Here is a 12,168-nt window from a genome sequence, read left to right as displayed (position 1 = left end):
CAAGCAGGCTCTTTGCTGTCAAACTGGAGCCCAACGTGGGGCCTGACTGCATGAACTGTGAGATCACGACCTGAGCCAAATTTAAGGGTCGGCTGCATAACCGACTGAGCCACCAAGGTGCCCCTATCCCTTGATTTAAGTCTCTATCATTTTTGTTGGAATCATTGCAGCACCTTCTTAACAGTATCCCTAATAGCATTTTCTGCTCTGATCCATTTCCAATGCAGACAAAGTGATTTTTATGTTATCAAGCCCCTACTTAAAAAATCTACAATGACTGCTCATTACCTTTAGAGTAAAGCTCAAAATCCTAAAAAGGGTGGGAATTGCCTTTAATACTTGATATTGCCAATCTCATCTTTTTTCACTCCTCCCCGTGTCCAGATTCATATCATGCTGTCTCTAACTTTTGGGTCTTAAACATGCTGATACCTTACACCTCTCTTCCATCTTCTACTTCTGGTTCTTAGCTCCCCATTCCTGTATGTCCTTCAGTTCTTAGCTGAGATACAACTTTCTCTGGAAAATTTTGCAGTTCAAAAGACTGAGTTGTATGGCTGGATAATAACTGTCTACACACTTAGTTTTATCCTAAGATGTGAAACCCGTAGGAGTGAGGTGTGTGTCTTCTTTATTGTTACCTCTTCAGTAAATGCCTGGCACATGGCATCTACTTACTCAATATTTGTTATATGAATGAATGAATGAATGAATGAATGACATAATTTAGAAACCAAATTTTTACAACCTATAATCAATCCAGATGAATAGGACTCCTATTCTTCCATTTAGAGAACAGCGTTCTAAGCCCAATAATGTATGAACAGGATAATGGATTGCCTCTTTCTTAAGCAAATATAAAATGTTAAAACTTAACAGTTAATGATTAAGGCTGCATGGGGAAAAGATATCTCCTTGAATAACAGTTACAAGATCATACCAAACTTCATTTATTCACAGGTTTACAATTATTAAAAGTTCTTATTTAGTAGGTAAGAGAAAATAATTAGACTTTGCCAATTTCTAAGTATACATATTGTTGGTTAATACAAATTGATTAGCATAGGAAAAGAGAAAGTTAATAAAGAGCCTGCTCCTCATTATTCAAATTCACACAAAATCCTGGAGCTTAAGACTTTTACTTAAACTCTAACTAATATAAGCAGCTGAACCAGGAACAGTCAAGTGTGTGGCACCTGGACTCAGTCAGAAACTATAAAATATATTTTAAAATAGCAAACATTATGATTCAGTTATCTATACAAGGAGGAAAAAATCTCAAAACATACAAGAAATTAGATTTTTGAGCATTTCAAGAGAAATATTTTTCCTTCTGTCCCATTTCAAGTTATAAGGTAAATATTTTAAAAGTCTAAATGAGAAGTTTTTATTTATTTATTTTTCTCAAGAGAGCTTTGCTCTTTGTATACTTGGTTTACTAACTCCATTATTCTTTGAACTTATCTACATTAAAAGAATTCTCACGCAAGTGTGTTCCCATTATGATTTTGCTAACTGATGCTAAGTAACAATTCCAGCACTTTTAGGGCCATTTGCCTTTGCAATTAGCACGCTGCATAGAGAAGAAACAGGAAGATTTTATCTTATCTGTGGCCATATTTCCCATCAGCAATAAAAAGCATAGCATACTTTTAAAGAAAATTCTATTTCAACCAGTATTTTCTATCTTTGATCTTTCTTTAAGCAATAATTTTGTTAAAGGGCCATGCATTTCTCACTTATCCTTTAATGGTGTTAATTGCAGCAAAACTAAACATTCCTACCTTTTGAATTCTGTTCTTTTATTTAAGAATAGCTAGGAGTAACGCTCCTATTTTTGAGTTTAGTATATCATAAACATAAAATTAGTTTACCTTTTTTAGCAATACTTCTTAACAAAGTCAATAATTTGAAAAAAATATTGAAATCGATGCCTAACATACGTAAAGTAAATATTCACTCTCTTATAGCATTTGGAATTAAGCACTAGGAGTTTAATTTCAGGTTGTTTTGCTTGTTTTAGTTATGTATTTTAATAAAACAGTATCCTTAACCTCTTGTAACTAAAGATTAAAGTTCCTACTATAAAAAATGTCCCTGAAATAGAAATATCTCAAATTAATCTGTGGCATTCCAGAATTTTTCCAGAAAATGATGGTTTTTCTTATTTGTACAGGTATACAATAGTAAAACAATAAGTCAAGGAATTTAAAATACATGTTAATTGAGGTCACTGTGCTAAACTTCTAAGGATCCTGCAGCTTGGTCTGCAGAGAAAAATATTTTGAACTCAGGAATTCACTGAATGTTGTAACTTTCAGTTCTGGGTCTCCTACTCAAAGAAAAATATTACAATACAATCTCTCTTCTCCTTTATCATTTATTCATTGCAGAGTAAGTTGCTCTCCATTACAGGAAGACATGCTTTTAGAGTGTAATAGTGGGTTAGCGCCTACTATTTTTGGGAATAGTGTTAGAAATCATTTATTCTTAGAACCTACTCGTACAGTTTGCAAATATTAGAAGATCTGGTTAGCCTGAAGATTTCCAAGTTTATTTCTGGCCACTGAATTTACAGCATTCATTGAACGTTTTCTGCTTTTCCTTCCCCAGTCCTTCATCGTGGGTTAAAGAACAAATTCCTTGGGATAACAAATCATGGCAGTGGAGTTGACTGAGTAACTAGCAGCTCATTCTTCATTTCTAACAAACTTTCCATTTTAAACAACTGTGATCTACCTGTTTTATAATGCGAAATATTTAAATTACTTGGTGAGTAGTGGTTTTTACCTCTTTTCTCCTCACATTTTATTTTCAACAAAAATTCCAAATATACCAAAAAAGTACAAGAATTGTTTAATGGTTCTTTTTTTTTTTGAAGTTCAGTTGACACACAAAGTTACATTATTTTCAGGTGTATGACATAGTGATTTGACAAGTCTGTATGTTATTCTATGCTCGTCACAAGTATAGCTATCATCTGTCACCATAAAACACTATTATAATCCCATTGACTATATTTCCTATGCGGCACCTCTATCCCCATAACTGGAAGACTGTATCTCCCACTTCCTTTCATTTATTTTGCCCACTCCCCCACCTTCCTCCCCTCTGACAACTAGTAGTTTGTTCTCTGTATTTAGGGATCTGCTGCTGCTTTCTGCTTATTCACTTGTTTTGTTTTTTAGATTTCACATATAAGTAAACTCATAGAGTATTTGTCTTTTTCTGTCTGATTTATTTCACTTAGTATAATACACTCTATATTCATCCATGTTGTCACAAATGGTAAGATCTCATCTTTTTTATGGCTGAGTAATATTTCATTACTTTTATATATAATATATTATATGTATATATATTGGGGGGTTGTTTCCATATAATTTTTAAAGTTTATTTATTTATTTTGAGAGAGAGAGCATGAGTGGAGGAGGGACAGAGAGAGAGAGAAAGAGAATCCCAAGCAGACTCTGCACTGTCCGGATGCAAACCCAGGAACAGTGAGATCATGACCTGAGTCGCAGTCAGATGCTTAACTGACTGAGCCACCCAGGGGCCCTGGTTGCTTCCATATCTTGACTATTGTAAATAATGCTTCAGTAAATACATAGGGGTGCATATATCTTTTGAATTAGTGTCTTCATTTTCTTGGGTAAATACCCATTAGTGGAATCACTGGTTCATATGGTATTTCTATTTTTAATTTTTTGAGGAAACTCCCTACTGTTTTCTACAGTGACTGCACCAGTTTGGACTCCCACAATAATGTTCAGGGTTCCTTTTTCTCTACATTCTCACCAACATTTTTTAATTCTTGTGTTTTATTTTATTTTAGCCCTTCTGACAGATGTAAGGTGCTATGTCATTGTGGTTTTGATTTGTATTTCCCTGATGTAGTGATGATGAGCATCTTTTCATATGTCCATTGGCTGTCTGTATGTCTCCTTTGGAAAAACATCTATTTAGATCTTCTGCCCATTTTTTAATTGTATTATTTGTTTTTTGGTAGTAAGTTGTATATTTTGACTATTAACCCCATATCAGGTATATCATTTGCAAATATCTTCTCTCATTCAGTAGGTTGCCTTTTTGTTTTGTTGATGGTTTCCTTTGCTGTGCAAAAGCTTTTGGGGCATCTGGGTGGTTCAGTCGGTTGAGTACCTGACTACTGATTTTGGCTCAGGTCATGACCCCAGGGTGGTGGGATCAAGCTCACACATCAGGCTCCATGCTGAACCTGGAACCTGCTTAAGATTCTCTCTCTCTCTGTCTCTCTCTCTCTCTCCATCTGCCCCTCCCTCCACTTGTGCACACACACCCTCTCTCTCTAAAATGAAAATAAATGAAAAATAAAAAATAAAAAAGCTTTTTTATTTTGATGTAGTCCCAATAGTTTATCTTTGTTTTTGTTTCCTTTGCCTGAGAAGACAGAACTAGAAAAATGTTGCAAAGGCTGATGTAATGACTCTCTTTTTATCCTTCACCTAACATTCACCAGATTCTCAGCATTTTGCCAGTCTCTGCTGTTTCCATCTCTTTGTCTCTCTGGAGGTATATACTTACTAGTATTAAATTTATTACCAGTAATGTATAGATATAAATATAGATATGGATATAGATATAGATATAGATATAGATATACTTAGTAGTAGTGAATTTAGTACCAGAATTTTTGTTGACTCATTTTCTTTTTTTTTTTTAAATTTTTTAATGTTTATTTATTTTTGAGGGAGAGAGAGAGAGAGTGAGAGAGCATAAGGAGGGGAGGAACAGAGAGAAAGAGGTAGGCACAGAATCTGAAACAGGCTCCAGGCTCTGAAACAGGCTCCAGGCTCTGAGATGTCAGCACAGAGCCCCACACAGGGCTTGAACTTGAGATGGTGAGATCATGACCTGAGCCAAAGTCAGACACTTAACTGAATGAGCCACCCAGATGCCCCTGCTGACTCATTTTCTGAATAACCATAATATAATTATAAAACCTAGACAATTTTGCATTGATAAATTATTATACCTAACATACAGTTCATATTCAGATCTTGCCAATTATCTCAGTATCATTTTTTTTAGCATTAAAAAAAAACTATATCCAATCTGGGATTATATGTATTATGAATTCTATGTTTAAAAGAAAAAAACTTGATCCTATCTAAAATTAGAAGATGCAGGTGATGTCATTGTATGTAACGATCAGCATCTCATCCTTGTGGTACCAACAAAACAATATGAAAATTATTAGCGGAAATTTTCAATCAGACTCTCTACACAGTGTCAATTATGTATCTAACGTTATCTAAAATACTGAAGATTTTAGAAAATATTTCATGGTTCTTGCTCTCAAAAAACTCACAGTATAGATGCTGAGGCAAATCTAATACCCAACTAATAACTAACAACAAATAACTGTTTTATCAGTTAGCTTTTGCTGCAAAACAAGCCATTCTCAATTCTTATACCATTACTTACAGCAACACTGATACTTGGAGCTAGCAATTCTGTGGGTTGGTAATGTCGGCTGGCAATGTCAGGTAGCTGGTTCTGCTGGTCTTGCTTGGGCTCCATCATGCAGTTGCTGTATGTTGGCTGGGTTGCCTGGGGTGGTGGTTCTACATTAGCTACCCTCACACGTCTGGCAGTTAATACTAGTTGTTGGTTAATACGGACCCTGAATCAGGATATAGGGACGACTGGGTCACATGACTCCATCAGGACAGCCTAAGCCCTTTCACAGGATTGGCCTCAGGGCTCCCAAAGCAGCAAGAGAAAGCAAGTTCCAGCGCCCAACATTGTTCAAGCTTCTTTTTGCATTGCATTTGCTTATTGCCTCTCCGGCCAAATTATCTCAAGTAACTATGTCCAGAGTCATTATAGAGGAATCTACCCAAGGGCATAGATACAAGGACACATGAATAAGTCAGGGCCACTACTGCCACAATCTACCCCAACAATATAAAATTTGACTGGAATGAGATTGATGAGCAATATCATGGAATAAGCATTATTTTGTAACTATACCTTATAAAAAATCAAATAGTAAAGGATAGTCAAAATATGCTCTAGGAATTATGCCCAAATGTTGGCTAGAATGAGAAGAGTCTGAAAGAAAGAATAGCATGTAATGTCTCTCAAAGAATAGATAGGACTTGGATGTGTAGGGATGAATTTATGGACAGAGGATTATGAATGGGTAAGTGAGGGATACAACTTAAGAAAGGCATGAACTGACATAGAACGTGCCATATATGTGGGATAATGAAGGAACAAACTTAAGTTGTGTTGGCCCATCAGGAATAGTAGAAAAGAAGATTAAATGGGTAAAATCAGCATAAATTATGAATGGAGGCATTTAAAGGTCAGACATAGTTTAGAATTGTTATAGACATCAAAGATATTTTTTAAAGAATCATTTAATGACAGCATTAGGATGAATGAAGTCAGAGATGAGCAATAAAAATCAGGTAAACATGTATTATAATAATCAACATTAAAGTATTAATGTTGAGACGAGAGCAATTGTGATAGATATAAGAGACATATTAAATAGAAGGTACAAATTTGAGTCATACTTGACTCATACAGTAGAATTTTAAAACTAAAAACTTAGACTTAAAACTAATATGTTTCCTCTCCCATTATCTTTCCTTTTACAATAAAGTCTTCCATATATTTGTAAAGAGCTAAAATGTCATTCCATCTCTAGCATTTTAGGAGCAATTGCCCAGGTTACTTAGCTGTTCTCCATACAGCTTCCAACATTTCCTGCTTCTGACTACTCCGTGATTTGTTATGATTAAGCTCTGATGCCAGAATAGAGCACAATATCTCACACGTGCCTGACTGGGACAGAGTACAGTATTGATCTGAATATCATATTTACATCAGGGTAGTCAATGTCTACATTAGATACTTTTCTTGTGATATGATATGATCAGTTCATATTTATCTGTAAAATACATGAAATTCCTTAAAAATTTTACACGAGAGCATTCAAAATCAAATATTTCTACCTATTAAAATTTAAGAGACAGTCATTCTCTAGCTCATGGGTAGCTTTTTTTTTAATCTTTGGGGATATTTTAAAATATGTAACAGTGCCTTATCCTGGCCAGTGCATAGTCCTGCAATGTGTAGCTCTACAATCGAATGCAATAGTTAGTACAAATTCGAATATTTTACTTACATGATCTGAATTTACTGAACATGGTTAGAGAAACTATTCAAAAACCTCTATTCTTGTTTTGAGCATACGACTTTATCTCTAAAGACCAAGGCACCTGGAATCATGAGCTAAAATCTACCAGGAAGCCAGACATTTTCTGGATGCTCCTGTACAAGACAAGGTGCTTACAACGACATGTGGTATGATAATAACGATTAGTCCTGAATGTGTGTTTCATTACCCAGAAGAGGAATTAAAATCAACAGTGATGGCTTAGCGGCCTTTCATCTTCTTACAAGCAGGGCAACAGGTAAATACGACAGGTTAAGAACAGCTGGGAATAAGGGATGCAGCCAAGAAAGGACACCCTCCTCCTTCTCTTCCCTCCTCTGTCAATTTTATGTAACACTGTAATTCTTTGTTTAATTTTTTAAACCTTTGTTTCTTTTTGAGAGCCAGAGAGACAGAGCGCGAGCAGGGGAGGGGCAGAGAGAGAGGGAGACACAGAGTCTGAAGCAGCCTCTAGGCTCCCAGCTGTCAGCACAGAGCCCGACAGGAACCGTGAGATCATGATCTGAGCCAACGTTGGATGATTAACCTACTGAACCCCCCAGCCACCCTAACAGTGTAATTCTTTTAGCATCATGATTTTCTCCTCAACCAATTAGCTAAACACTGACAGTTGTCTCATCTTAATGACAGGTGGGTCAAGCATGTAAGATCATAGAATTGTTTTTCTGGCAAATAAAACATTATTACCATAATTTTTATGTTTGTGCATATAATCATCTATATTAAAAGTTTCTTAAGGGGTGGTAAGAGCAATCTTATACCCCTTTTATGAATAGTTGCATATAGGTGTTTCATAATAGATATTTAACAAATGTTTTTTATTAAATGCAAAAACCTGTGATAGCAACAAATAAAACTCAGCATATAAAAGTACATAGGGGCACCTGGGTGGCTCAGTCGGTTAAGCATCTGACTTCAACTCAGGTGATGATCTCACGGTTCATGAGTTTGAGCCCTGCATCGGGCTCTGTGCTGACAGTTGAGGACCTGGAGCCTGCTTCCCATTCTGTGTCTTCCTCTCTCTCTGCCCCTTCCTCTCTCTCTCTCTCTCTCAGTCTCTCTCTCTCTCCTCCTTATCTCTGTTTCTCTCTCAAAAATGAACATTAAAAACATAAAACAAAATAAAAGTATATATAAATGTGTGCCTTTCGAAAAAGGAGACGAAGACTTTGGGGATGAAGATGAGGTTGGCAAGTGATAACAAACTTTTTTAATGGTGGTCTAAATAAATAAGGAAACTTCCCAGGAAAATGTTTAATGCTCTTGAGGTATAAGAGAGAGGGTACCACCAGAGGGCAGTAGTCCCCAAACTTGCCATAACTAAAGCTTCACCTAAGTGCAACTTCCTATACCTATAGCTGTTCAGTATTCCTTCCAGCTAATGCCTGATAATTTTCTCCCTCTCATAGCAAATATCTGTTACGTAGTTTCATTTAACTCCATAATACCAGTCATTTATAGGTATAATGGCTGAGAGTGTGAGATTGAATAAATAGAATCTGCCATTTTTATTCTTTCTTTCTTTGTTTTCTGGTCCAATAACTCAGAGATAAGGTAGCTCCTTGGATTTGGGAGAGAAATGATTTCTCACACCAAGCCCAGTTCCTGCAGGTAAAATGTAGTCTGTGACCTGTGGAAGGCTAGTTAAAACTACTTCTCTTCAAAGCACACTTTGCCCTTTACCGGAGCACTTAGGCAGCTGCAATAAGAAAGCCTGTTTGCCAAAAATAGCCCTCTACCAGCTTGTCACTCTACCTGAAATCCATTAGGACACTGGTTGCCAACTTTTTCAAAGTGAGGACTCAAAGAAAAAAATTGCACGGAATCCCATGTGATAATTCTTTTTTTTTTTAATTTTTTTTAATATTTTATTTATTTCTAGGAGAGAGAGAGACAGTGTGAGCAGGGGAGGGTCAGAGAGAGAGAGACACACAGACTCCGAAATAGGCTCCAGGCTCTGAGCTGGCAGTCAGCACAGAGCCCTACGCGGGGCTCGAACCCACGAACTGCGAGATCATGACCCAAGCGAAAGTCGGAAGCTTAACCCACTAAGCCACCCAGGCGCCCCCCATGTGATAATTCTTGAACTCTTTTAAGATCAGCATATTAAGTATACATATACGTGTATCTCACATTAAAAGGATGCTATCAGTAATGCATTTTAATGAATTAATTTTGTATTAACCACCACAACATACATTTAAAAAATAACAGTACAGATACACAAAATACATTTTTTAGTCAGTCAACAGTATAGGCTGTTTGCCTGACCAAGTTAATGAATCCCTTGAAGTAAAGCCATAATCTACCCCTTACCTATGGCCTAAGGTCTGGAGTCTGAAAGAAAGGAATCATTGAATTTATGTATTATTTCACCAAATTTCCAGTTTTAAATGGAAATCTCATATTTTGCTGGTTATTTAAAAAAAACCTCATCGACTCTTAGAAATGGAAAATGTGTATCTTTCTGCATATAATTAAGAAATGCCACAGTTCCTGGCATTGATCAATTAACAAATCTGACATAAGTTTGTATGTAGCTCCCCACACCTGTTCTTCCTGTGAAGATTTTTGGAATATCAGTGGAAGTTTGATCTCTCAAAGACAACAGTTCCGAATACAGTCTGTATGACCTGAGCGACTTTCTTGGGTGTCCTACTGAGTACGTAACGTGCATTCTTAGCTCAAATGTCCTGAGAGTTTTGACATCACAGATAAAATATTTCCTGGCAATATTAAAAGGTATCTGGTGCCATGTGGCTCTACAGAAAGCCAAGATTCCATAGTTCATGTTAGCTCACCTCGAACCTCCACCACTCATGTCTGAGGAAAGTCAAAGTTCATCTTTTATGAAAGTAACTTATTGTACACTCTGCCCCTGCTTCTCATTGGAATGTATCCACTGAAGTACAACATTTAAATTGGATCAAACGCATAGGCACCTAGCCATTCTTGTTTAATTATTATCAGGAAAGATGCCAAACATAATAAAGATCATATACAATACTAAAGTGAAGCAAACAAACTTACTCAAAAGACCATCATATAACATGAAAGAAACTGATTATAATTTTTATACCTCAAGGCTCTCTTATTGTAGAGCAGAAGTGATTATTCTTACTCTTGTTACATATTCTTATTCTTGTCAAATGTAGAAGAGGAGTCTGTGAGTTGAGAACTAACAGAGAGAGAAGGAAGCTTGTCCATAACCTATATCAGTGATTCTCACCCTATTCAAAAGTCCTCTTTGGAACATTATCACTCCACAACCTTTCACATGTCTTGGTAGCACTCAGCCACACAGTTCTGGTTGTATATGCATTTGTGGGACCTTGGCAGTAGGTAGAATGCTCCGGAATTTGAGGCCCACAGGTTAGGAAACACTAATCTGGGCTAACCTTCATTTTCCGAGGTCCACAGAGATTAAGCAATCTGTACGAAATTATTAGTCACCTAGAGCTAAAATGCAAGTCTTTGTCAATCTTTGTCTCAAATAATTTCCACCATCCCCAGAATTATAGATGAAAGTACATAGCGTCATTGAAAGAAGAGTCCTCTTCTACTTCAGGCAGAGGACTATATTTTCAGGCAAAGCTATCAGCTAAGTGCCCAGAGCACTACTATAGTTTATATTTGGAAACTCCAAAGGGTGCTCAGGAAACTTATAAATAGAATGGTTACAAATGGTTTGATGTCAGTCTTAAGACATAAATAATGTTTAGCAGGTGTCAAACCAAGGCCTGGTTCTATTTGATATTTTCATCAGTGACCTAGATAAGACATTGGCAAACTCGAGAGCCAAAATGTCTCAAAAGAATTTTACATTTTAGGAAGCCTACTAGTGTCTCTTGCCCACAAATTACCGCTCCTTCTCTTCCCCCATAATCAAGTTCCCACAGTTCAATTGATCCTACCTAGAAGTTAGATTACTTGATTAATTACTACTAAGCTATGAAGTGAATGAGTGACTAATACAACAGCTCCCCTTGGAGATCTTTACAAAAACAAAGTATATGGGACCCCTGAGTGGCTCAGTCAGTTAAGCATTCGACTTCAGCTCAGATCATGATCTGGCAGTTTCTCAGTTCGAGCCCCACGTTAGGGCTCTGTGCTGACAGCTCATAGCCTGGAGCCTGCTTCGGATTCTGTGTCTTCCCTCTCTCTGCCCCTCCCCTGCTCATTCTCTGTCTCTCAGTAATAAATGTTAAAAAAAACCTTTTAAAACAAATGTATTTATCTGAAAGAATACTATTTAGTAGGTGGAGCTAAGCATCACTGTGCTGTTTACTTACTAGAACATTTCTTCTTGCCAAATATAACCGAAAAACTTCTTCAAGTATTCAAAATCACAACACTCTTTCTTGCTGAGCCAGACCTTTGAGCCCTTCTCAATATGATTCTCCAGCACCCAGAAAGAATTGATCAATGAGACTTGACCAACGAGTGCAGTGAAACTTACTGACCATCTCTGATCTCTATGATGTGAGTGTATATTTGTTTGGAGGAAGAGGATGGTATTGTATAACCTCGCAAAAACACTTTTCCCCCATAGTTTATCTTATAAAAAAGAAAAGGTTATATTTCCTTTTTTGCTGTTACTTATACATCATGCTGAAGCTTGAAGAAAAATAAAACAATGCAACAGCAGCTTTGGTCTGTACCAAAGAGAAACCAAATCCTCCTTCAAGAACACTTAGATCTAAAAATTATTACTGGAAGTAACCAAAATGCCTGCAGTGGCATGAAATTATGTAAAGTGACAGTTTAGCCATATGTGGTGTATCCTCAATGGACACACTACTACATTTTTTTTCAAATAAAATAACGCCAACTGGGGGAAGAAAAACCACAAGCAAGAACCTACAAATGAGACTACTTAGAAGCAGCCACAAGTATCTGACAGGTCAAGAAAGTAGACTGTCTCATACAGACTTTGC

The sequence above is a fragment of the Hyaena hyaena genome, unplaced genomic scaffold (genome assembly GCF_003009895.1).
Source record: "Hyaena hyaena isolate Hyena2069 unplaced genomic scaffold, ASM300989v1 scaffold_191, whole genome shotgun sequence".
NCBI classification, from domain to species: Eukaryota; Metazoa; Chordata; class Mammalia; order Carnivora; family Hyaenidae; genus Hyaena; species Hyaena hyaena.
The sequence above is the reverse complement of the archived record's forward strand: the minus strand, read 5'-3'. Positions refer to the sequence as shown.